The sequence below is a fragment of the Bombina bombina genome, chromosome 8, assembly GCF_027579735.1.
Source record: "Bombina bombina isolate aBomBom1 chromosome 8, aBomBom1.pri, whole genome shotgun sequence".
Classification (NCBI taxonomy): domain Eukaryota; kingdom Metazoa; phylum Chordata; class Amphibia; order Anura; family Bombinatoridae; genus Bombina; species Bombina bombina.
Window position 1 is genome coordinate 231,774,663 of NC_069506.1, and position 24,959 is coordinate 231,799,621.

The window sequence follows — 24,959 nt, forward strand, 5'->3', positions numbered from 1 at the left end:
ACAGGGTGTGAGTGCACCTTTTGGGAGCAATTGTGACTCTATAAACCAAGTGGGCATAAAAGACTTTATAGCTAATAAGAACTGTTCCTATATTCTGTAATAAGATGTATTCTATGTATGTTTCAGATCTGATTGTGTCTCAGGAGTCTGTCTGGGTAAACTGATTGTGTTTTGTGTGATTATGTTAACTAGACTGGCCAATATCAGATTGTCTGAGTAAACGTTCTTTCCCAGTAAATTAACTCAATGTTTTAATCTGTTTTACCTGTGAATAGACAATTGTTAAAGGTTTGATGCATTGTTCATATGTTTGCTTTACTGTTAAACCAATGCCCTCTGTAACCTGAAGCCAGGGTGTATAAATCTATGTGCTGGCTTCAAATAAAGTAGTCATTCTGTTTTAAACCTGAAATGTGGAGCTTGGTCTCATGTTTGCAGGGAAACTGATCAAGGTTGTGAAGTGCTGATTCTGAATGCAGGACATTGTTCATCTGGTAGTAACCCTTGGTACACTGTTGGTACCGTAACACTCTTCTTCCCAGATAGGATGAAGACTTTGGACCCTCTTCTGGACTTCTTCAGCCATCGGATGATGGATGTCTAGGGTTGGATGAAGATATCGGAGCCAGGACGGATCGGTGTGATACCCGGTGAGGTGAAGACAAGGTAGGAAGATCTTCAGGGGCTTAGTGTTAGGTTTATTTAAGGGGGGTTTGGGTTAGATTAGGGGTATGTGGGTGGTGGGTTGTAATGTTGGGGGGGGGTATTGTATGTGTTTTTTTTACAGGCAAAAGAGCTGAATTCTTTGGGGCATGCCCTGCAAAGGGCCCTGTTCAGGGCTGGTAAGGTAAAAGAGCTTTGAACTTTAGTAATTTAGAATAGGGTAGGGCTTTTTTTATTTTGGGGGGCTTTGTTATTTTATTAGGGGGCTTAGAGTAGGTGTAATTAGTTTAAAATTGTTGTAAGATTTAGGTGTAATTAGTTTAAAATTGTTGTAAGATTTTCCTTATGTTTGTAAATATTTTTTTTATTTTTTGTAACTTAGTTCTTTTTTATTTCTTGTACTTTAGTTAGTTTATTTCATTGTAGTTATTTGTAGATATTGTATTTAATTAATGTATTGATAGTGTAGTGTTAGGTTTAATTGTAGGTAATTGTCGATATTTTATTTAATTAATTTAATGATAGTGTAGTGTTAGGTTTAATTTTAACTTAGGTTAGGATTTATTTTACAGGTAATTTTGTTATTATTTTAACTAGGTAACTATTAAATAGTTCTTAACTATTTAATAGCTATTGTACCTGGTTAAAATAATTACAAAGTTACCTGTAAAATAAATATTAATCCTAAAATAGCTATAATATAATTATAATTTATATTGTAGCTATATTAGGATTTATTTTACAGGTAAGTATTTAGCTTTAAATAGGAATAATTTATTTAATAAGAGATAATTAATTTCGTTAGATTAAAATTATATTTAACTTAGGGGGGTGTTAGTGTTAGGGTTAGACTTAGCTTTAGGGGTTAATACATTTATTATAGTAGCGCTCAAGTCCGGTCGGCAGATTAGGGGTTAATAAGTGTAGGCAGGTGGAGGCGACGTTGAGGGGGGCAGATTAGAGGTTAATAAATATAATATAGGGGTCGGCGATGTTAGGGGCAGAAAATTAGGGGTACATAGGGATAATGTAAGTAGCGGCGGTTTACGGAGCGGCAGATTAGAGGTTAATAATAATATGCAGGGGTCAGCGATAGCGGGGGCGGCAGATTAGGGGTTAATAAGTGTAAGGTTAGGGGTGTTTAGACTCGGGGTACATGTTAGAGTGTTAGGTGCAGACGTAGGAAGTGTTTCCGCATAGCAAACAATGGGGCTGCGTTAGGAGCTGAACGCGGCTTTTTTGCAGGTGTTAGTTTTTTTTTCAGCTCAAACAGCCCCATTGTTTCCTATGGGGGAATCGTGCATGAGCACGTTTTTGAGGCTGGCCGCGTCCGTAAGCAACTCTGGTATCGAGAGTTGAAGCTGCGTTAAATATGCTCTACGCTCCTTTTTTGGAGCCTAACGCAGCCTTTATGTGGGCTCTCAATACCAGAGTTATTTTTATGGTGCGGCCAGAAAAAAGCCGGCGTTAGCTACGCGGGTCCTTACTGACAAAACTCTAAATCTAGCCGTAAGTTAATCCTATTTAAAACTAAATACTTACCTATAAAATAAACCCTAATATAGCTACAATATAAATAATAATTATATTCTAGCTATCTTAGGATTTATTTTTATTTTACAGGCACCTTTCAATTTATTTTAACTAGGTACAATAGCTATTAAATAGTTATTAACTATTTAATAGCTTACCTAGCTAAAATAAAGAGAAATTTACCGGTAAAATAAAAACTAACCTAAGTTACAATTACACCTAACACTACACTATACTTTAATAAATTATTCCTTTTTAAAACTAAATACTTACCTGTAAAATAAACCCTAAGATAGCTACAATGTAATTAATAATTACATTGTAGCTATCTTAGGATTTATATTTATTTTACAGGTAACTTTGTATTTATTTTAGCTAGTTAGAATAGTTATTAAATAGTTATTAACTATTTAATAACTACCTAGCTACAAGAAATACAAAATTACCTGTAAAATAAATCCTAACATAAGTTACAATTAAACCAAACACTACACTATCATTAAATAAATTAAATAAACTACCTACAAATAACTACAATTAAATACAATTACATAAACTAACTAAAGTACAAAAAATAAAAAAAATAAGTTACAAACATTTAAAAAAAATATTACAACAATTTTAAGATACTTACACCTAATCTAAGCCCCCTAATAAAATAACAAACCCCCCAAAATAAAAAAAATGCCCTACCCTATTCTACATTAAAAAAGTTCAAAGCTCTTTTACCTTACCAGCCCTTAAAAGGGCCTTTTGTGGGGGCATGCCCCAAAGAGTTCAGCTCTTTTGCCTGTAAAAGAAAAATACAACCCCCCCCAACATTAAAACCCACCACCCACATACCCCTAATCTAACCCAAACCCCCCTTAAAATAACCTAACACTAATCCCCTGAAGATCATCCTACCTTTAGTCGTCTTCACTCAGCCGAGCCACCGATGGAACTGAAGAGGACATCCGGACCGGCAGAAGTGATCATCCAAGGGGCGCTGAAGAAAACTTCCATCCGATGAAGTGATCCTCCAAGCGGCGCTGAAGAAATCTTCCATCCGGGCGAGGTCATCTTCCAAGAGGCGATGAAGAAGTCATCTATCCGGGCGAGGTCATCTTCGAAGCCGGGTCTTGAATCTTCATCCCGCCGACGCGGAACATCCTTCTTTCCCGACGGACTACCGATGAATGAAGGCTCCTTTAAGGGACGTCATCCAAGATGGCGTCCCTTCAATTCCGATTGGCTGATAGGATTCTCAGCCAATCAGATTCAAGTTCAATCCGATTGGCTGATCCAATCAGCCAATCAGATTGAGTTCGCATTCTATTGGCTGTTCCGATCAGCCAATAGAATGATCCATCGGTGGCTCGGCTGAGTGAAGACGACTAAAGGTAGGATGATCTTCAGGGGATTAATGTTAGGTTATTTTAAGGGGGGTTTGGGTTAGATTAGGGGTATGTGGGTGGTGGGTTTTAATGTTGGGGGGTTGTATTTTTCTTTTACAGGCAAAAGAGCTGAACTCTTTGGGGCATGCCCCCACAAAAGGCCCTTTTAAGGGCTGGTAAGGTAAAAGAGCTTTGAACTTTTTTAATGTAGAATAGGGTAGGGCATTTTTTTATTTTGGGGGGTTTGTTATTTTATTAGGGGGCTTAGATTAGGTGTAAGTAGCTTAAAATTGTTGTAATATTTTTTTAAATGTTTGTAACTTATTTTTTTTATTTTTTGTAACTTAGCTTTTTTTATTTTTTGTAATTGTTAATAACTATTTGTTAATAACTATTTAATAGCTATTGTACCTAGTTAAAATAAATTGAAAGGTGCCTGTAAAATAAAAATAAATCCTAAGATAGCTACAATATAATTATTATTTATATTGTAGCTATATTAGGGTTTATTTTATAGGTAAGTATTTAGTTTTAAATAGGATTAACTTAGTTAATAATAGAAATATTATTTAGATTTATTTAATTAATATTTAAGTTAGGGGGGTGTTAGGGTTAGTGTTAGACTTAGGTTTAGGGGTTAATAATTTTATTACAGTAGCGGCGGTGTAGTGGAGGGCAGGATAGGGGTTAATAAATTTATTATAGGTGGCGACGGTGTAGGGGGGGGCAGGATAGGGGTTAATAAATTTCATATAGGTTGTGGCAGGGTCAGGGAGCGGTGGTTTAGGGGTTAATAGGTATAGAGTAGCTTGTGGTGGGCTCCGGGAGCGGCGGTTTAGGGGTTAATACACTTATTATAGTTGCGGTGGGCTCTGGGAGCGGCAGTTTAGGGGTTAATATGTATAGAGTAGCTTGCGGTGGGCTCCGTGAGCGGCGGTTTAGGGGTTAATCATTTTATTTAGTTGCGGCGGTGTAGGGGGGAAGATTAGAGGTGTTTAGACTTGGGGTACATGTTAGGGTGTTAGGTGTAGACAGCTCCCATAGAAATCAATGGGATATCTGGCAGCAGCGAACTTGTACTTTCGCTATGGTCAGACTCCCATTGATTCCTATGGGATCCACCGCCTCCAGGGTGGCGGATTGAAAACCAGGTACGCTGGGCCGTAAAAGTGCCGAGCGTGCCTGCTACTTTTTTGATAACTAGCAAAAGTAGTCAGATTGTGCCGCACTTGTGTGCGGAACATCTGGAGTGACGTAAGAATCGATCTGTGTCGGACTGAGTCCGGCGGATCGAAGTTTACGTCACAAAATTCTACTTTTGCCAGTCTGTAGCCTTTGATAACTAAGGCAAATCAGCCTCGCCACAAATACCGCAGCGTATTTGAGGTTGACGGCTTGATAACTACCCCCCATTGTGTCAACCATATGTAGAATATCAGGGAGAAATACTAGATATCTCAAATGTGTAAAGCTAATGGAAGGCTATGACTGAAGCATAATATAAATATCCAAAATTAAGGTAGATGGTAAGTAGTTTTGCCCTGAAGTATCTCTGAAAACTGCATAACTAATCAAAATATAAAATGTGAGCAAACCTGCAGGAATCATCTCTTGTTGACTGGACTTGCAACGGAACACTCCGGGCATGCAATTTTTAGTTTTAGTAAACAGAACCTCTGTCTATAGGTATATAACAGTTTGGATCATATAATGTGACTGCCCCCATGTTAAACTAAATAAATATTAACTGTAGTAGAAATTTCTTCAGTGAAATATAAACACTGTAACTTCTGTGGATGAAAGGTAAAATGTAACTAGAAATACTGAGTTGAGATCATAAGCAAATTAATACAGACATAAATATATATATAAAACATCTACATTTTGACCCATAATATTAACAAGCTTATGACATTTATGTTAAAACCACTATGAGTAAGGGCTGTAATATGTATCTCCCCTCAGGGATTGTTGTCTCCACTGGACACAGACTGAAAAAGGATATTGGGTATGACCCACCCTGATATACAGAGTGGGAAAGGGTGAGGGGAGATACCTTCCCTATCTTTTCTATTTAGTAGGATTTTTAGTCATACATATTTTAATTATCAGAAGGTAGTTGTATATATATGGTCAGGCTGATAGGGGTGAAAGGGGAGAGGGGGAGGAGAAAGGTGGAGATGGGGGGGGAAGGGGGGGTGAAGCCTACCAGGGTGGGATTCTGGTCTAGCTTTTTGGTCTTTAAGTATATTATATATAAAACCTAGGAAGGGGCTGCCTAGAGATATTGTATCTAGGGGGAGTAGTCTGATATGTGCAATATGGTAAGAAAATCGGTTATCCGTTGTACTCTAAGTTAATGGACCTCTCGTCTTGTATAATATGTGAAAGGAGGGAGATGTTCAGGAGAACTAACCATATGAGAGTACGAGTAAATTACTATATCTCTTTAGCTTATAGTATAACAGGTTGGTGCTTGCATATTTATATATTACACAGAAGATGCGTGTGGTATACCTTTAACTCTAACCCCTCCTATTTGGTCTCCACCCTATTTAAGGACTACCTGTAACACTCATTTACTGCCTGATTATTGAAGTCATACCTACTCTGTTGTAGCATTCCTTATTTCAGGTCTCCTATTGCTTGTATCCTGTGCAAAGTAATTTACTATATTTACTTTTGCTTCATCTTGAATCTCTTATGATCTTATCGCTACTTTGTCATTACCGAGTCTGGATCATTCAACGGCCGGATCTACTTTATTACCGCTACCCGGAAGTAAGCCGCTTTCACACACGCTGCCTGTCCCAGACACAGATCTTCCAATGCGGTAACAGAATAACCACGGTCCTCAAGGTGGTAACGTACACGAACAAAGCTAAAGCCTTTAAACTTCATACCTGCTTGTTTTTTGTCACCATTCTGAATTATTGGGCATATCCTATTACCTGCAACATCCAATATAAACAAACATTGTGTGTCTGTGGAATGTCTGAACTTGTAAATATTTTAGGCTGTGTGTGATTGCGTGAAGTAAAAAGGATCAATTTGTTTCTACCATTTCTGATTCTGAGCGTGTCAGTATTTCTTTTTCATCTGTGGCCTCCGTTTACATATATATATATATCGAACATAAGATATGTATTATATTAATAAATCCTTATGTTTATTAACACCTAAGTCAGTAGTTAATATATAAATTCATCATATATTAAATGTCTCATATTGTTTAATCAGGCTACATAGAAGTTGTTTTATGATTACTACAAAAAAGAGCAACAAGCTCTAATTTTAGGGCTAACCTTTATAACAAATGTGCAAATGCTTGTTTACTGGAATACAAAGCTCAGAATACCACATAATAATCAGGCCCAAAACCGTCTTTTGAAATAATTATCATTATGGATCCTAATGAAATAAAAAAGGAGTTTAATAATGTCTATCTTAAACTTGATTATTTAGCAAGAGCAGTGACTGAAGTGCAGACTGAAAATGCTGCACTTAAAACTATAGTTAAAGATTTTGTTTCACAAAAGCCTCATGATCCACCTGAACCTCATATTAATTATCCACAACCTTTTTCAGGGAAACGTTCTGAGTTCAGGGAATTTAAGAATGCCTGTAACTTATTATTTTCTCTTAGACCTAAGACTTATCATACTGAGCGGATTAAAGTATGTACCACAATATCTTTCCTACAAGGTGAACCCAGGACTTGGGCTAATAGGTTTTTTGAAAACAATAACCCTATCCTGGATTCATTACAGGATTTTTTTTCTGCTTTAACTAGTCTATATCAAGACTCAAATACTCAAATAAATGCTGAAACGAGATTGAGGTCTTTAAAACAGGGTAAGAGAAATGTGAAATATTATACCACTGAGTTTCGGATGTGGGCAGAGGACTCTCAGTGGAATGAAATCAGTTTGAGGAATCAATATCGTTTAGGTTTATCTGAAACACTCAAAGATGAACTTTCCCGTCTTGAGATCCCAGATACCCTTGAGGGTCTTATTAAATTAAGTACATCTTTAGATCGTCGTTTGAGAGAAAGGAGGGCAGAGAGGGCCTCTTATGATACCCCATCCAGAAAACCTTACCAAGTCACAACAAGTCATGACAGAGCTCATGGCAGTGCTACCCCTATGGAGATTGGTGTTCTTAGAGGACCTCTGCCACCAGAGGAAAAAATTAGAAGGAGGTTGGAAAATCTCTGTTTATACTGTGCTCAAAAAGAACATGTAGTATCTACTTGTCCTTTGTTGAAAAAACAAAAGAATGGTAAGACAATAACCAGTGACTTTATTTACAGCATAGCTAATGATACACACATGACTTTGTCCATTTCTTTACAGTGGGACCAGAAAAATATCCAAACCAAGGCATTAATTGATTCAGGAGCATCCGGAAATTACATTGATTCCACTTATGTAAATAAAAATCGAATACCTGTTATTTGCAAACAAAATCCTGTGTCTATTAAGTTAATAGATGGTTCATTAATAGAACAAGGACCTATTACACATCATACTGTTCCCCTGCTTGTAACATCATTGCAGGGACACACTGAATATTTATCTTTTGATCTCATATCCATACATCAGCATACTCTCATCCTAGGCTATCCTTGGTTGAAGAAACACAACCCACACATAAATTGGGTTTCAAATAAGGTAACATTAGATTCTGCTTTTTGCTTAAACACTTGTTACCCACATCAAACCATAGCGTCACTTGATATTGGTTTACCCTCGTGTTATCAGGATTTGGCAGAAGTATTTAATTTAAAAGAGGCAGAAAACCTTCCACCCCATAGGGAATTTGACTGTCCTATCGATATAATACCTGGTTCCAAAATCCCTCATAGTAAGATCTATCCTCTCTCTCAAGAGGAACTCCAGTATATAAGAAATTACCTAGACGAAAATTTACGTAAGGGATTTATTTCACACTCCACATCCCCTGCAGCTGCAGGAATGTTTCTATTAAGAAACAAGGATGGTACCATAAGACCTATTATTGATTATAGGGCATTAAATAACATCACAATAAAAAACAGATACCCTTTACCTTTAATACCTGAACTTTTGGAACGTCTAACTGGTGCCACTATTTACACCAAATTAGATTTAAAGGGAGCTTATAATTTGATTAGAATCAAAGAAGGTCACGAATGGAAAACGGCATTCAGGACCTGATATGGCCTTTTCCAATATAATGTAATGCCTTTCGGTCTGAGTAATGCTCCGGCAACTTTTCAGTTTTTTATAAATGAGATCTTTCGTGACCTGATTGACGTTTGTGTCATAATATACCTTGACGACATCTTAATTTATTCTAGAACACCACAAGAACATGAAAAACATGTACGCTGGGTATTAACTCGTTTAAAAGAACACAAACTATATGCTAAACTGGAAAAATGTTCCTTTCATGTCACAGAAATAAAATTCTTGGGTTATATCATCAGTCCCAACAAAATACAAATGGATCTGGAGAAGGTATCAGCAATTCTGAATTGGCCTACTCCTACTTCCACAAAATCTGTACAACGATTTATTGGTTTTGCGAATTTTTATAGGAAGTTTATAAAAAATTTCTCTTCAATCGTTAAACCATTAACAACACTTACTAGTGAAAAACAAAGATTTAAGTGGACAGAATCCGCTAGTCTTGCCTTTAATAAATTTAAAGAATATTTTACTACAGCACCCATTCTAGCTATGCCAGACTTTGATTTAGAATTTATCCTTGAAGTAGATGCATCCGACTCAGGTATCGGTGCAGTTTTATCACAACAAGATAAGAACAAGACTGAGATTCATCCTATTGCTTTCTATTCAAAAATGTTGACTAGCGCTGAGAAAAACTATAGCATAGGAGATAAAGAACTTCTAGCTATAAAACGTGCCCTAGATCACTGGAGACATTTATTAGAAGGTTCTAAACTACCTTTTAAGATTTATACCGACCATAAAAATCTTGAATTTCTAAAAACAAGTAAGACCTTGTCTGCAAGGCAAGCAAGATGGTCGATATTCTTCGATCGTTTCAATTTTCTTTTAACATACAGACCGGGACACTTGAATACCAAAGCCGATGCTCTCTCTAGACTACATGAACAAGACACTCATAATCAAATTAACCAAATCATTCCAAAAGAAAAAATTATAGGTTTACTAACACCTTTAGAAGAGGAGATATTAAAAGAATTAAAACATGAACCACCACATGGAATAGACTGTCAAAAAGATTCCAATACTGGTCTTTTTTATCATAATTCTAAACTATATATCCCCAAACAAATTAGATCTTCTATTCTTAAACAAACCCATGACGGGACACTAGCGGGTCATCCAGGTATTTCTAAAACTATAGACCTAACCAGGAGAAATTATTGGTGGCCACTCATGGATACCTATATTACAAATTACGTAAAACATTGTGATACCTGTGCCAGAAACAAGTTAGCTCACAAAAGACCATCAGGTCTTTTATCTCCTCTGCCTATTCCTGACAAACCCTGGAGTACCATATCAATGGACTTTATTGTCGAGTTACCTGAATCCCACCATTACAATACTATTTTAGTTGTCATTGACCATTTAACAAGACTGGCTCATTACATTCCCCTAAAAGGTCTCCCTACAGCTTTCACAACAGCTCACGTTTTCCTAGACAACATAGTTCGCTTACATGGACTGCCTAAAGTTATTATAACTGATCGTGGTACGCAGTTTACCTCTAATTTTTGGAGATCCTTATGTAAGCTAATCAAGATTGATTCAAAATACTCAACTGCTTTTCACCCTCAGACAAATGGCCTTACAGAACGACTCAACCAAACCCTTGAACAATATCTTCGTTGCTATATATCTCATCTGCAGGATGACTGGTCATCTTATTTACCTTTGGCAGAATTCTGTTACAACAATACTACTTCTTCATCAACTAAACTATCCCCATTCTTCATTACTTATGGATATCATCCTACTACCATTTCCTTGTCCTCTCAACAAGTGAACTCTCCCTCAGCATTGGATTTCGCGACTACTCTACAAGAAAGACTTAACATCCTGAAAGAACATCTTTCGGAAGCTAAAGATTATCAAAAAAGGTTGTATGATACCCATCACACTGCTAGCCCGGCTTATCAGATTGGAGATTTAGTACTACTCTCGACGAAGAATCTTAAACTTTCAGTTCCTAGCAAAAAGCTAGCAAATCAATACTTGGGTCCTTTTAAGATTTCTAAAATAATCAACCTCAATGCTGTGAGATTAGAGCTTCCCCAGGATTTTAAGATTCACCCCTCTTTTCATGTCTCTTTGCTAAAGCCATATCTTCCTTCACCTCAGTCCCTCTCCTTGACTCGACCACCTCCAATACTCATTGATGATCGAGAGGAGTATGAAGTTGAAGCTGTGTTGGATTCTAGGATCCATAGGCGGAGGTTGGAGTACCTTGTGAAATGGAAAGGTTATGGTTCGGAGGATAACTCTTGGCAGCTTCATTCTGATCTTCGCACTCCCCGTCTTCTACAAAATTTTCATCGCCGCTATCGTGAGAAACCTAGTTTGGAAACCCCTGGGGTGCTTCCTTGAAGGGGGGGGAGATGTGGTATACCTTTAACTCTAACCCCTCCTATTTGGTCTCCACCCTATTTAAGGACTACCTGTAACACTCATTTACTGCCTGATTATTGAAGTCATACCTACTCTGTTGTAGCATTCCTTATTTCAGGTCTCCTATTGCTTGTATCCTGTGCAAAGTAATTTACTATATTTACTTTTGCTTCATCTTGAATCTCTTATGATCTTATCGCTACTTTGTCATTACCGAGTCTGGATCATTCAACGGCCGGATCTACTTTATTACCGCTACCCGGAAGTAAGCCGCATTCACACACGCTGCCTGTCCCAGACACGGATCTTCCAATGCGGTAACAGAATAACCACGGTCCTCAAGGTGGTAACGTACACGAACAAAGCTAAAGCCTTTAAACTTCATACCTGCTTGTTTTTTGTCACCATTCTGAATTATTGGGCATATCCTATTACCTGCAACATCCAATATAAACAAACATTGTGTGTCTGTGGAATGTCTGAACTTGTAAATATTTTAGGCTGTGTGTGATTGCGTGAAGTAAAAAGGATCAATTTGTTTCTACCATTTCTGATTCTGAGCGTGTCAGTATTTCTTTTTCATCTGTGGCCTCCGTTTACATATATATATATATCGAACATAAGATATGTATTATATTAATAAATCCTTATGTTTATTAACACCTAAGTCAGTAGTTAATATATAAATTCATCATATATTAAATGTCTCATATTGTTTAATCAGGCTACATAGAAGTTGTTTTATGATTACTACAAAAAAGAGCAACAAGCTCTAATTTTAGGGCTAACCTTTATAACAAATGTGCAAATGCTTGTTTACTGGAATACAAAGCTCAGAATACCACAATGCGTTTTAAAGAACAATGAAACCGGTTATGAAGTGGCCACTTATACCATTCAGTTATCCACTCAAATAGCGCTATTAAGACCAGCATGGGATACTAGGCTATATAACTTATAAACTCTTACGCTCACATTTATCTAATAGGCATCTTAAACATTGGTGCACAAATCAGGGGGCCCTTTCACACTGTACAACCCAGCTCAAACCCTCTAATAAAGATTATAAAGTTTTATATGTAATGCCCTGCGCCACAAGAACTCAGGTAGTGCAGTACAGTACAACAAAACAATCAAACCTGGCAGGGGCATCCCTCAAATTTAGGTTATCACAAGTTATTTGTCCATATCTACTTTGAAGTGATAGGTTAATTACTCTATGCCCATTAAGGAGTCTTCCAGTATTGTTAAAATAGGATAATAGTACTCTATATAGTTCTGGACCATAAATAGTAAGGAGGACATTGAGTAAGTTATGTCACTTACTTGGAAATCCGTCTAAATCATGCTTTTTGTAAAAATACACTAGTTATTACAATAAGAATGGTTATAACAGAACAATTATTTTAGCCTGCACTAGTATAGTAAAGTATAACAAAAAGGAAAGTAGGGTTTAGAAGTATTAAATACCTGTATAACAACAATATATTAATAAGCCAAGCAGAATATGTTAAAGGTAGCAGGCAGCTCAGAATATGTGCACTATATAACTTATGTCACCCCAGAAGCCAATAACTTCAGTGCTCCTGTGACGTTGTTTAAATATTGATAATAGGCAATGCTATAGGTAAATATGTCTTCAAAAACTATTATAGCAAACAGAGCCCTTAGAAACATAACACCAGATAACTATAACCAAGAAATTTAAAATAACTTATTCACACTGATGGAAGGATTAGTCCAATGACCCAGTATTATTTAAAGCTGTCCATGAGGGTGCGTGAGTCACATAAATGTAAAATCAGGAACTGTGTAATATTAACCCACACTGAGTCTGAGTGGAAGCAGTATGGTAACAGATTCATAGAAGTCAGGAATCCTGACATTGTTCCAGCCAGAAGATCGCATAAATAGTTCTCAATTATAGCCCTCAGACTCAGTTTGTGCTGTCAACCATAGTCGTGTACCTTAACCAATGCCCGCAGCCGGTTCAACTCCTGCTCTTGACAGTTGTACTGTAATAAAGAACTCATAGAGCCTGCTACCCAGGACCCAGATTGCGCCTCCATGATAGATCAGCCCTGTGGATCAACTGGTGTTGAGTCGCTCCCCTGGATCCATCCGCATATGCGCTCAACTCTTCATCTGTAAATATTTCCGGTATGGTGCACTGAAAATTCGGCATTCTCATGCAATTTCTCATCATCTGAGCCACAATAGTGCTCGCACACTCCTGCCGGGACATAACTTTCCGGTATATTCAGGGGTTGCGACCGAGTTTCCATGCTGAGATCAAATCTGTCGCCGGCATCTTGCCTGTCATGTAGGTATAGTACTGTTCGTGGAGTTGCACCAACAGCTGGCTTATTATTGAAAAGTGATCCTCTAGGATTCTAGAGGTATTATCCTCAAATCTGTGTAACGCAGCCTTCAGATCCATTTTAGAATATAAAAAGAGAAAAGAGCTTTGCAAAAGTTAAGGGGAATCTTATCCTCATCGCTTAGTGATACGGCAAAGGCCCCAGATCGTAATGCCCCTTCGATAACTTCACAACTCAAAATTCAAAATTCTGCTTCTCAAAGGGCTGGCAGATGTAGTTATCTTTAATTTCTGCATACTTTAACCATTGAGTCAGGTCCAAAATAGATATTTGTATACATTTAACCAGATATAACAGGAGAGCTCCAAGCTTACACGTCTGCTCCCTTTGCTGTCAGGCTCCGCCCCTTAGGGTTTATTTTTATTTTACAGGCAAGTTTGTATTTATTTTAACTAGGTAGAATAGTTATTAAATAGTTATTAACTATTTACTAACTACCTAGCTAAAATGAATACAAATTTACATGTAAAATAAAACCTAACCTGAGTTGCACTAACACCTACCCTTACACTACAATTAAATAAATTACCTAAATTAAATAGAATTACCTGAATTACAAAAAACAAACAAACACTAAATTACACAAAATAAAAAAAGAAATTATCAGATATTTAAACTAATTACACCTAATCTAATAGCCTTATCAAAATAAAAAAGCCCCCACAAAATAAAAAAAGCCCCCACAAAATAAAAAAAAACCCTAGCCTACAATAAACTACCAATAGCCCTTAAAAGGGCCTTTTGTGGGGCATTGCCACAAAGAAATCAGCTCTTTTACCTGTAAAAAAATACAAATACCCCCCAACAGTAAAACCCACCACCTTCACAATCAACCCCCCAAATAAAATCCTAGCTAAAAAAACCTAAGCTCCCCATTGCCCTGAAAAGGACATTTGGATGGGCATTGACCTTAAAAGGGCATTTAGCTCTTTTTCTATTGCCCAAACCATAATCTAAAACTAAAACCCACCCAATAAACCCTTAAAAAAACCTAACACTAACCCCCGAAGATCCACTTACAGTTTTGAAGACCGGGCATCCATCCTCAACGAAGCCGGGAAAAGTCCTCAGCGAAGTGGCAAGAAGTCCTCAACGAAGCTGGGAGAAGTCTTCATCCAAGCCGGCAAAAGTGGTCCTCCAGACGGCAGAAGTCTTCATCCAGACGGCATCTTTTATCTTCATCCATCCGGCGCGGAGCGGGTCCATCTTCAAGACATCCGGCGCGTAGCATCCTCTTCCAACAAAGTCTTCTTCCTGAATAAATGTTCCTTTAAGTGACGTCATCCAAGATGGCATCTCTTGAATTCCGATTGACTGATTGGATCAGCCAATAGGATTGAAGCTCAATTTTTTTGAAGGATTTTTTCACCTTTAATTCTGATTGGCTGATAGAATTCTATCAGCCAATCGGAATTCAAGGGACGCCATCTTGGATGATGTCACTTAAAGGAACATTAGGGTTTGGGCAATAGAAAAAGAGCTAAATTCCCTTTTAAGGGCAATGCCCATCCAAATGCCCTTTTCAGGGCAATGGGGAGCTAAGTTTTTTTTAGTTAGGATTTTATTTGGGGGGTTGGTTGTGTGGGTGGTAGGTTTTAGACACCGCTTGGATGAAGACTTCTACCGGATGGAGGACCTCTTCTTGTCCCGCTTGGATGAAGACTTCTACCGGATGGAGGACCTCTTCTGCACCGCTTGGATGAAGAGTTCGGCCCGGTTGGGTGAAGACGGCTCAAGGTAGGGTGATCTTCAGGGTATTAGTGTTAGGTTTTTTTAAGGGGGGTTTGGGTGGGTTAGAGTAGGGGCATGTGTGTGGTGGGTTTTAATGTTGAGGGGGTTGTATTTTTTTTTTTACAGGTAAAAGAGCTGATTTCTTTGGGGCAATGCCTCGCAAAAGGCCCTTTTAAGGGCTATTGGTAGTTTATTGTAGGCTAGTTTTTTTTTTTACTTTGGGGGGGCTTTTTTATTTTGATAGGGCTATTAGATTAGGTGTAATTAGTTTAAATATCTGATAATTTATTTTTTATTTTGTGTAATTAAGTGTTTGTTTTTTTGTAATTTAGGTAGTAATTGTATTTAATTTTGGCAATTTATTTAATTGTAGTGTAAGGTTAGCAGTTAGTGTAACTCAGGTTAGGTTTTATTTTACAGGTAACTTTGTATTTATTTTAGCTAAAAAGTTAGTAAATAGTTAATAACTATTTAGTAACTATTCTACCTAGTTAAAATAAATACAAACTTGCCTGTAAAATAAAAATAAACCCTAAGCTAGCTACAATGTAACTATTAGTTATATTGTAGCTATCTTAGGGTTTATTTTACAGGTAAGTATTTAGTTTTAAATAGGAATAATTTAGGTAATGATAGGAATTTTTATTTAAATTTATTTTAATTATATTTAAAATGGGTGGGGTTAGGGTTTGACTTAGGTTTAGGGGTTAATAACTTTAGTATAGTGGTGGTGACGTTGGGGGTGGCAGATTATGGGTTAATAACTGTAATGTAGGTTGCGGCGATGTTAGGGACAGCAGATTAGGGGTTAATAATATTTTACTAGTGCTTGCGAGGCAGGAGTGTGGCGGTTTAGGGGTTAATATGTTTATTATAGTGGCGGCGATGTCAGGAGCGGGAGATTAGGGGTTAATAAGTATAATGCAGGTGTTGGCGATGTCGGAGGCGGCAGATTAGGGGTTAATAAGTGTAAGATTAGGGGTGTTTAGATTCGGGTGTTAGGTGCAAACGTAAAATTTGTTTCCCCATAGGAATCAATGGGGCTGCGTTACTGAGCTTTACCCTGCTTTTTTGCAGGTGTTAGACTTTTTTTTCAGTCGGCTCTCCCCATTGATGTCTATGGGGAAATCATGCACAAGCCTTAAGCAGCGCTGTTATGCGGTATGGAGCTCAATTTTGCTCTACGCTCACTTATTGCCTGTTAATGTCGGGTTTATGAACACCTGTAATACCAGCGATGTAAGTAAGTGAGCGGTGACAATAACGTGCAAGTTAATACCGAACCCTTTATACCGCAAAACTCGTAATCTAGCCGTATGATATTCAAGGTTCCCAACATAGCTGCATGATTCCTATCATTATATTATTGGTATAAATATCCACAAATATCCCTATGTTTTTCAAACATGGTTCCAGTAAGTCTCTTTTTCTATAAACATTAGTGGGGTTCAACCTTGGTTAACGGTCAAATGGAGAACTGGCCTCTAGTTATTAAGCTCCATACTTACCTGCATTCACCGGCCCCAATACGCCCGCCTAAGTTCACCTAACCTCGCTGCCGCGGACCTGAATACGCTCGCCAAATTTATCAATAAAGTTGTCAAAAATCCGCGCACCAAGTATGGAGCGATGAGCAGCGGACTGTGTTATTTATCAGTCATCGATCTCGCTGCTTTTCGGCTTTTTTCCAGCTTTATTCATACCTCTGTCACTAAGAACTCACACTATACTATACTGTTATACTCCCTAAACTGCCGCTCCCGGAGCCCCCCGCAACTATAATAAAGGTATTCACCCCTAAACCGCCGCTCCCGGAGCCCCCGCAACTAAATAAAGTTATTAACCCCTAAACCACCGCTCCCGGAGCCCCCCCGCAACTATAATAAATATATTAACCCCTAAACCGCCGCTCCAGGACCCCGCCGCCACCTACATTATACCTATTAACCCCTAATCTGCTGCCCCCTATACTGCTGCCACCTACATAAATTTATTAACCCCTATCCTGCGGATCCCGGACCCCGCCGCAACTAAATAAATTGTTTAACCCCTAAACCGCCGGTCCCGGACTCCGCCATAACTAAATAAATTGTTTAACCCCTAAACCGCCGCTCCGGGACCCCCCCGCAACCTACATTAAACTTATTAACCCCTATCCTGCCCCCGCTATACCGCCGCCACCTATATAAACGTTATTAACCCCTATCCTGCCCCCCCTACACCGCCGCCACTATATTAAAGTTATTAACCCCTAAACCTAAGTCTAACACTAACCCTAACACCCACTAACTTAAATATTATTTAAATAAATCTAAATAAAAATTACTCTTATTAACTAAATTATTCCTATTTAAAACTAAATACTTACCTGTAAAATAAACCCTAAGATAGCTACAATATAAATAATAATTATATTGTAGCTATTTTAGGATTTATTTTTATTTTACAGGCAAGTTTGTATTTGTTTTAACTAGGTACAATAGTAATTAAATAGGTGTTAACTAACACTATACTATAATTAAATTAATTAAATAAATTAACTACAATTACCTACAATTAAATACAATTAAATCAACTAAACTATAGTACAAAAACCCCCACTAAATTACAGAAAATAAAAAAAATTACAAGACGTTTAAACTAATTACACCTAATCTAAGCCCCCTAATAAAATAAAATAAAAATAAAAAATAATAAAAGTCCCTACCCTATCCTAAATTACAAAGTAATCAGCTCTTTTACCAGCCCTTAAAAGGGCTTGTTGCGGGGCATTGCCCCAAAGTAATCAGCTCTTTTACCTGTAAAAAAAACATACAAACCCCCCAACATTAAAACCCACCACCCACATACCCCTACTCTAAAACCCACCCAAACCCCCCTTAAAAAAACCTAACACTAACCCCCTGAAGATCACCCTACCTTGAGCCGTCTTCACCCAACCGGGCCGAAATCTTCATCCAATCTGGCCAGAAGTGGTCCTCCAGAAGGTCCGAAGTCTTCATCCAATCCAGCCAGAAGAGTTCCTCCAGACGGGCAGAAGTCTTCATCCAGGCGGCATCAGCCAATCAGATTTTCCTACCTTAATTCCAATTGGCTGATAGAATCCTATCAGCCAGTCGGAATTTGAGGGACGCCATCTTGGATGACATCATTTAAAGGAACCGTCATTCGTCATTCAGTCGTCGGTTGCAGAAGATGGCTCCGCGTCGGCTCCTTGGAAGATGGCTCCGCTCTGGATGGATGAAGATTGAAGATGCCGCCTGGATGAAGACTTCTGACCGTCTGGAGGACCTCTTCTGGCCAGATTGGATGAAGACTTCGGACCTTCTGGAGGACCACTTCTGGCCGGATTGGATGAAGATTTTGGCCCGGTTGGGTGAAGACGACTCAAGGTAGGGTGATCTTCAGGGGGTTAGTGTTAGGTTTTTTTTAAGGGGGGTTTGGGTGGGTTTTAGAGTAGGGGTATGTGGGTGGTGGGTTTTAATGTTGGGGGGGTTGTGGTTTTTTTTCACAGGTAAAAGAGCTGATTACATTGGGGCAATGCCCCGCAAAAAGCCCTTTTAAGGGCTGGTAAAAGAGCTGATTACTTTGTAATTTAGGATAGGGTAGGGACTTTTATTATTATTTTTTTTATTTTATTTTATTAGGGGGCTTAGATTAGTTGTAATTAGTTTAAACTTCTTGTAATTTGTTTTATTTTCTATAATTTAGTGTTTTTTTTTTTTTGTACTATAGTTTATTTAATTGTAGGTAATTGTAGTTAATTTATTTAATTAATTTAATTATAGTATAGTGTTAGGTTTAATTGTAACTTAGGTTAGGATTTATTTTACAGGTAATTTTAGCTAGGTAGTTATTAAATAGTTAATACCTATTTAATAACTATTGTACCGAGTTAAAATAAATACAAACTTGCCTGTAAAATAAAAATAAATCCTAAAATAGCTACAATATAATTATTAGTTATATTGTAGCTATCTTAGGGTTTATTTTACAAGTAAGTATTTAGTTTTAAATAGGAATAATTTAGTTAATACGAGTAATATTATTTAGATTTATTAAAATAATATTTAAGTTTCGGGGGGGGGTTAGGGTTAGTGTTAGACTTAGTCCGGGATCCGCAGGATGGGGTTAATAAGTTTATGTAGGTGGCGGTGGTATAGGGGGCGGCAGATTAGGGGTTAATATGTATAATGTAGGTGGCGACGGGGTCCGGAAGTGGCGGTTTAGGGGTTAACATGTTTATTATAGTTGTGACGGGGTCCGGGAGCGGTGGTTTAGGGGTTAACATGTTTATTATAGTTGCGGTGGGGTCCAAGAGCGGCGGTTTAGGGGTTAATATGTTTATTATAGTTGCGGCGGGGTCCGGGAGTGGCGGTTTAGGGGTTAACATGTTTATTATAGTTGTGGCGGGGTCCGGGAGCGGCGGTTGAGGGGTTAATAATTTTATTTAGGTGCAGCGGTGTAGGGGAGGGCAGATTAAGGGTGTTTAGACTCGGGGGACATGTAAGTGTGTTAGGTGCAGACATCTCCCATAGGGATCAATGGGATATCGAGCAGCAGCAAACATGAGCTTTCGCTATGGTCAAACTTCCATTGATTCCTATGGGATCTGCTGCCTCCAGGGCAGCAGATTGAAAACCAGGTACGCTGGGCTGGAAAAGTGCCGAGCGTACCTGGTAGGAATTTGATAACTTTTAAAAGTAGTCAGATTGTGCCGAACTTGCGTTCTGCACATCTAGAGTGCCGTAAGAATCGATCTGTGTCGGACTGAGTCCGGCGGATCGTAGCTTATGTCACTAGATTCTACTTTTGCTGGTCTGTAGGGCTTCATAACTACGGCGAATCAGCCATACCACAAATATGCTGTGGCTTTCCAGCGTATTTGCGGTTGACGGCTTGATAACTAGAGGCCACTGACTTGTTTTTCAAAATATATTTACAAAATACATACTGTATTTGTCTATAATAGCTTAGTGGCGAGTGCCATCTTCTGAGGGAAAAATATTCTGACTGCTAAACCTTAGCTCATTAAAAAAATGTTAATTAATCTGTAATTAGTGTTAGCTAATCATTTATGTGAACCTTACCTTATCAGTGAGGGTGGTGTTAAAAGTTTTCCATAAAATACACACTTACCCACAAGAGGGAGGGGGGATGAGGATACATAAGCAGACGGCACAAGGGGCCACACTGAGCATGCATGATTACCACACCCTATCCAGAGGAGATGGGAGGCTAAGCTGACCAGATAGAGAAGTCAGGATAATGGCAAGAGAGGGTCCAGGGGTAATAATAAGGATAATTTTCAAAACATTATATTTGGAGGCACAGTGGAGAGTTAAAAGGCTCTATTAATATTTTTTGTTGTTGTTGAAATAATTAGCTTTTATCAGGTTTAAGTGTAGTGATGTCGCGAACCGCCATTGACTTCAATAGGCAGGCGAACTTTAAAACCTACAAGGACTCTTTCTGGCCACAATAGTGATGGAAAAGTTGTTTCAAGGGTACTAACACCTGGACTGTGGCATGCTGGAGGGGGATCTATAGCAAAACTCCCATGGAAAATTACATAGTTTATGCAGAGTCTGCTTTTAACCCATAAAGGGCCTAAATCAACTAACATTCCCAAATTGTTTGCAATAACGTGCTTTAAAACATCAGTTATGATGTCGTATCTATCAGGTAGTGTAAGGGTTATGGCCGCATCACAGTGACAGAGCAAACTCCAAGTGTTACGCACCGCAATCAACCGCAAACAGTCCACTTGCACAACCACAAGATAGATAGATTTGATAGATAGATACATAGATTACATAGCTCAATCGATGCAATATACATATGATCGATACACTGTACATAGCTCAATAGATGCAATATACATTCGATAGATACGAATTACATCGATCAATAGATGCAATATACATTTGATAGATACGAATGTTATCGAATCAAAGATGCAATATACATTTTATAGATACGAATGACATCACCCAAAATATGTAATATACATTTTATAGATACGAATTACATCGATCAATAGATGCAATCTACATTTGATCGATACGTTTGATAGTTCGATCAATTTGATATATAAATAAATCGATTTGAAATATATATAATTTCCCTGACAGAGTATAACAATAAGACATGTGGTCTGTGACCCGTGGTGTGTTAAGTAGTAATATTCTTAACATTTTACTACAACCTGTTACTCCCCCTATCAGATGAGGTCTATATGGCCTTCATTTTTGGAACCGGGAGATGGAAGAAGATGATTGTTCTGTCCTCCTACTTCAAATTTGTCAGAAACACAAGTGGCTGTCTCAAAACATCCCGGATAGAAGATAGATCGATAGATAGGATAGATAGATATACATAGATTGATAGTTAGATAGAATCGATAGAAGAGAAATAGATAGATTTGTTAGATATATAATTACCCTGATAAAGTCTAATAATTAAACATGCGGTCTTGGACCCAACTAGGTTGTGTTAAGTAGTACTATTCTTCGCACTTTCAGCCCTGTAACTCCCCCTATTGATGGAGGTCTATATGGCGGTTATGATTACCCTGACAAAGTATAACAACAAGACACGCGGTCTGGGACCCATGGTAATTTTGTTGTGTTAAGTAAAACTTTTCTTATCACTTGAATCCCTCTTACCCCCCCTTTTGTTGGAGCTCTATATGGCCTGCATGATTAGCCAGACAAAGTATAATAAGAAAACATCTGGTCTTGGACCCATGGTAATTAGGTTGTGTTTAAGTAGTACTATTCTTATAACTGTAATCCCTGTTACTCCCCCTATCAAGGGAGGACTATATGGCCTGCATGATTACCCTGACAAAGTATAACATCAAGATACACGGTGTTGGACCCACCCATGGCTAACTCGGTTGTTTCAATTAGTACTATTCTTAGCACTTTCATCCCTGTTACGGGTGGTCTACATGGCCATCATGATAAGCCGAACAAAATACTACAATCCAACCTTTGCTCAGTCTTCATAGGCCCTTCATTGGCTGTATTTTAATAGTACAGTTCTTATTATTTTAATAGCTGATACAACACCGAATGGTGGCAGCTCTATATGGCCTGCATGATTAGCCGCACCCAAAACAAAAATAAATCCAAGCCATAAAAAAAAACATTGATTGGACACCCAGTACACTTCTTTATCCTTAGGCCTTTTTATAAGAGGGTCCCGGAGCCTCAACAGAAACAACAGCATGAAAGAGGACATATGGCATCCTTGTGAACAATTGATTACAGTTAAGGCATTGATTTTAGAATCCCAGAGATCATTTATATGACCTGGGAAATAGAAAAAAACATTGACTGGACACCCAGTACACTTCTTTATCCTTAGGCCTTTTTATAAGAGGGTCCCGGAGCCTCAACAGAAACAACAGCATGAACGAGGACATATGGCATCCTTGTGAACAATTGATTACAGTTAAGGCATTGATTTTAGAATCCCAGAGATCATTTATATGAACCGGGAAATAGAAAAAAACATTGATTGGACACCCAGTACACTTCTTTATCCTTAGGCCTTTTTATAAGAGGCTCCCAGAGTCTCAACAGAAATAACATAATGAAAGAGGACATATGGCATCCTTTTGAATAATAGATTACAGGTAAGGCATTGATTTATGAATCCCAGAGATAATTTATCTGAACCGGGAAATAGAAAAAAACATTGATTGGACACCCAGTACACTTCGTTATCCTTAGGCCTTTTTATAAGAGGGTCCCGGAGCCTCAACAGAAACAACAGCATGAAAGAGGACATATGGCATCCTTTTGAAAAATAGATTACAGGAAAGGCATTGATTTATGAATCCCAGAGATAATTTATCTGAACCGGGAAATAGAAATAAACATTGATTGGACACCCAGTACACTTCTTTATACTTAGGCCTTTTTATAAGAGGCTCCCGGAGCCTCAACAGAAATAACACCATGAAAGAGGACATATGGCATCCTTTTGAATAATAGATTACAGGTAAGGCATTGATTTATGAATCCCAGAGATAATTTATCTGAACCGGGAAATAGAAAAAAACATTGATTGGACACCCAGTACACTTATTTATCCTTAGGCCTTTTTATAAGAGGGTCACGGAGCCTCAACAGAAACAACAGCATGAAAGAAGACATATGGCATCCTTTTGAAAAATAGATTACAGGAAAGGCATTGATTTTAGAAACACAGAGATAATTTGTTGCAACCGGGAAATCTAAAAAAACATTGAATAGACACCCAGTACACTTCTTTATCCATAGGCCTTTTTAGCAGAGGCTCCAGGACCCTCAACAAAAACAAGAGCAGGGAGCTGGGCATAGGAGTACAAGGGAGTGTGACAATAATAATGTGAAGGGGAAGATTGCGGAGTTGTGGCATTTTAATTTTGTTATCGTGGGAAGTACTTGCAATGACCTTGCTCTGGTGAATCCATATCACAAATGTCTTTTTTAAGGCACTGTTTGTCTATTTTTTGAATATCAGCATTTGGTAAATGAAGCGCAACTTAAGCTGGTGAGAACCGACTTTTCTTCTGGCTGTTTGCAAATGTTGTGGCTCTGGACAAACATGTGAATAAGGGGCCATCTGCCATATTCTGCACGCAACCCCTTTGATGATTGACGCTAAACATTTGTCACCTGCAAGCAGAGCTTGTTACTTCTGTCTAAATCATCTTCCTGGTATGGACAGGCCACTGTTTCCCACAGCAAGTCCGAAGCTTGAACTACAAGACTGTCTTGAGTATGGTAGGAAACCAAAGTTTATTAAAGTCTGTACTATCACCACAAAAGCTGAACTTCTTGAAGCAAGGAAAATGCCAGCAATTTCCTGTGCTTATGGATGACAAGGACGTCCTGTCCTGTGGTGCACAGAGATGGAGAGGATTTTGGGCCTCCCTGTACACTACACAGATGTCTCCAACATCACCAGAAACACAAGACAGCGACTCTTGGGTAGTTCCTGGAGTGTTCCGGTAGCCATCTCTTTGCGCCCCGAAAGGAATACTTTACCAGTGTTTTTGTATACATCTGACAACAGCTTTGGAGACTGTGGTGACGCACATGTTATTTACTGTTGTTCCAGCTGTGGCAATATCAATTGGCATTAAAAAGGTAATATTTGGAGACTGGTGACGCACATTTTATGCACGCTGTGGCAATTGCAATTTGCAGTGAAAATAATCTGCTAACAACCACTACCTAGGACCACGCCTGACTCCTTAAGTCATGCTTCAGTTAGTAACTCAAGTTAAATTAAATTATTTTATTTTTTTTATTATTATTATGCTCAGCAGATTCAAAACATACCATTCTTCTAGTCATATCACACGACATGTCAAAATGCTGCATGGAAAATGGCAGTGTGCAAAGTCATAATCTTAGTGAACCTATAAGTGCATTAAATTTTCTAAAATAAACAAAAATATCGAAAAAAAAATTAAAAAAAAAAAAAGGAAAGAGGACATATGGCATCCTTTTTAACAATAGATTACATTTAAGGCATTGATTTTAGAATCCCTGAGATAATTTATATGAACAGGGAAATAGAAAAAAACATTGATTGGACACCCAGTACACTTCTTTATCCTTAGGCCTTTTTATAAGAGGGTCCCG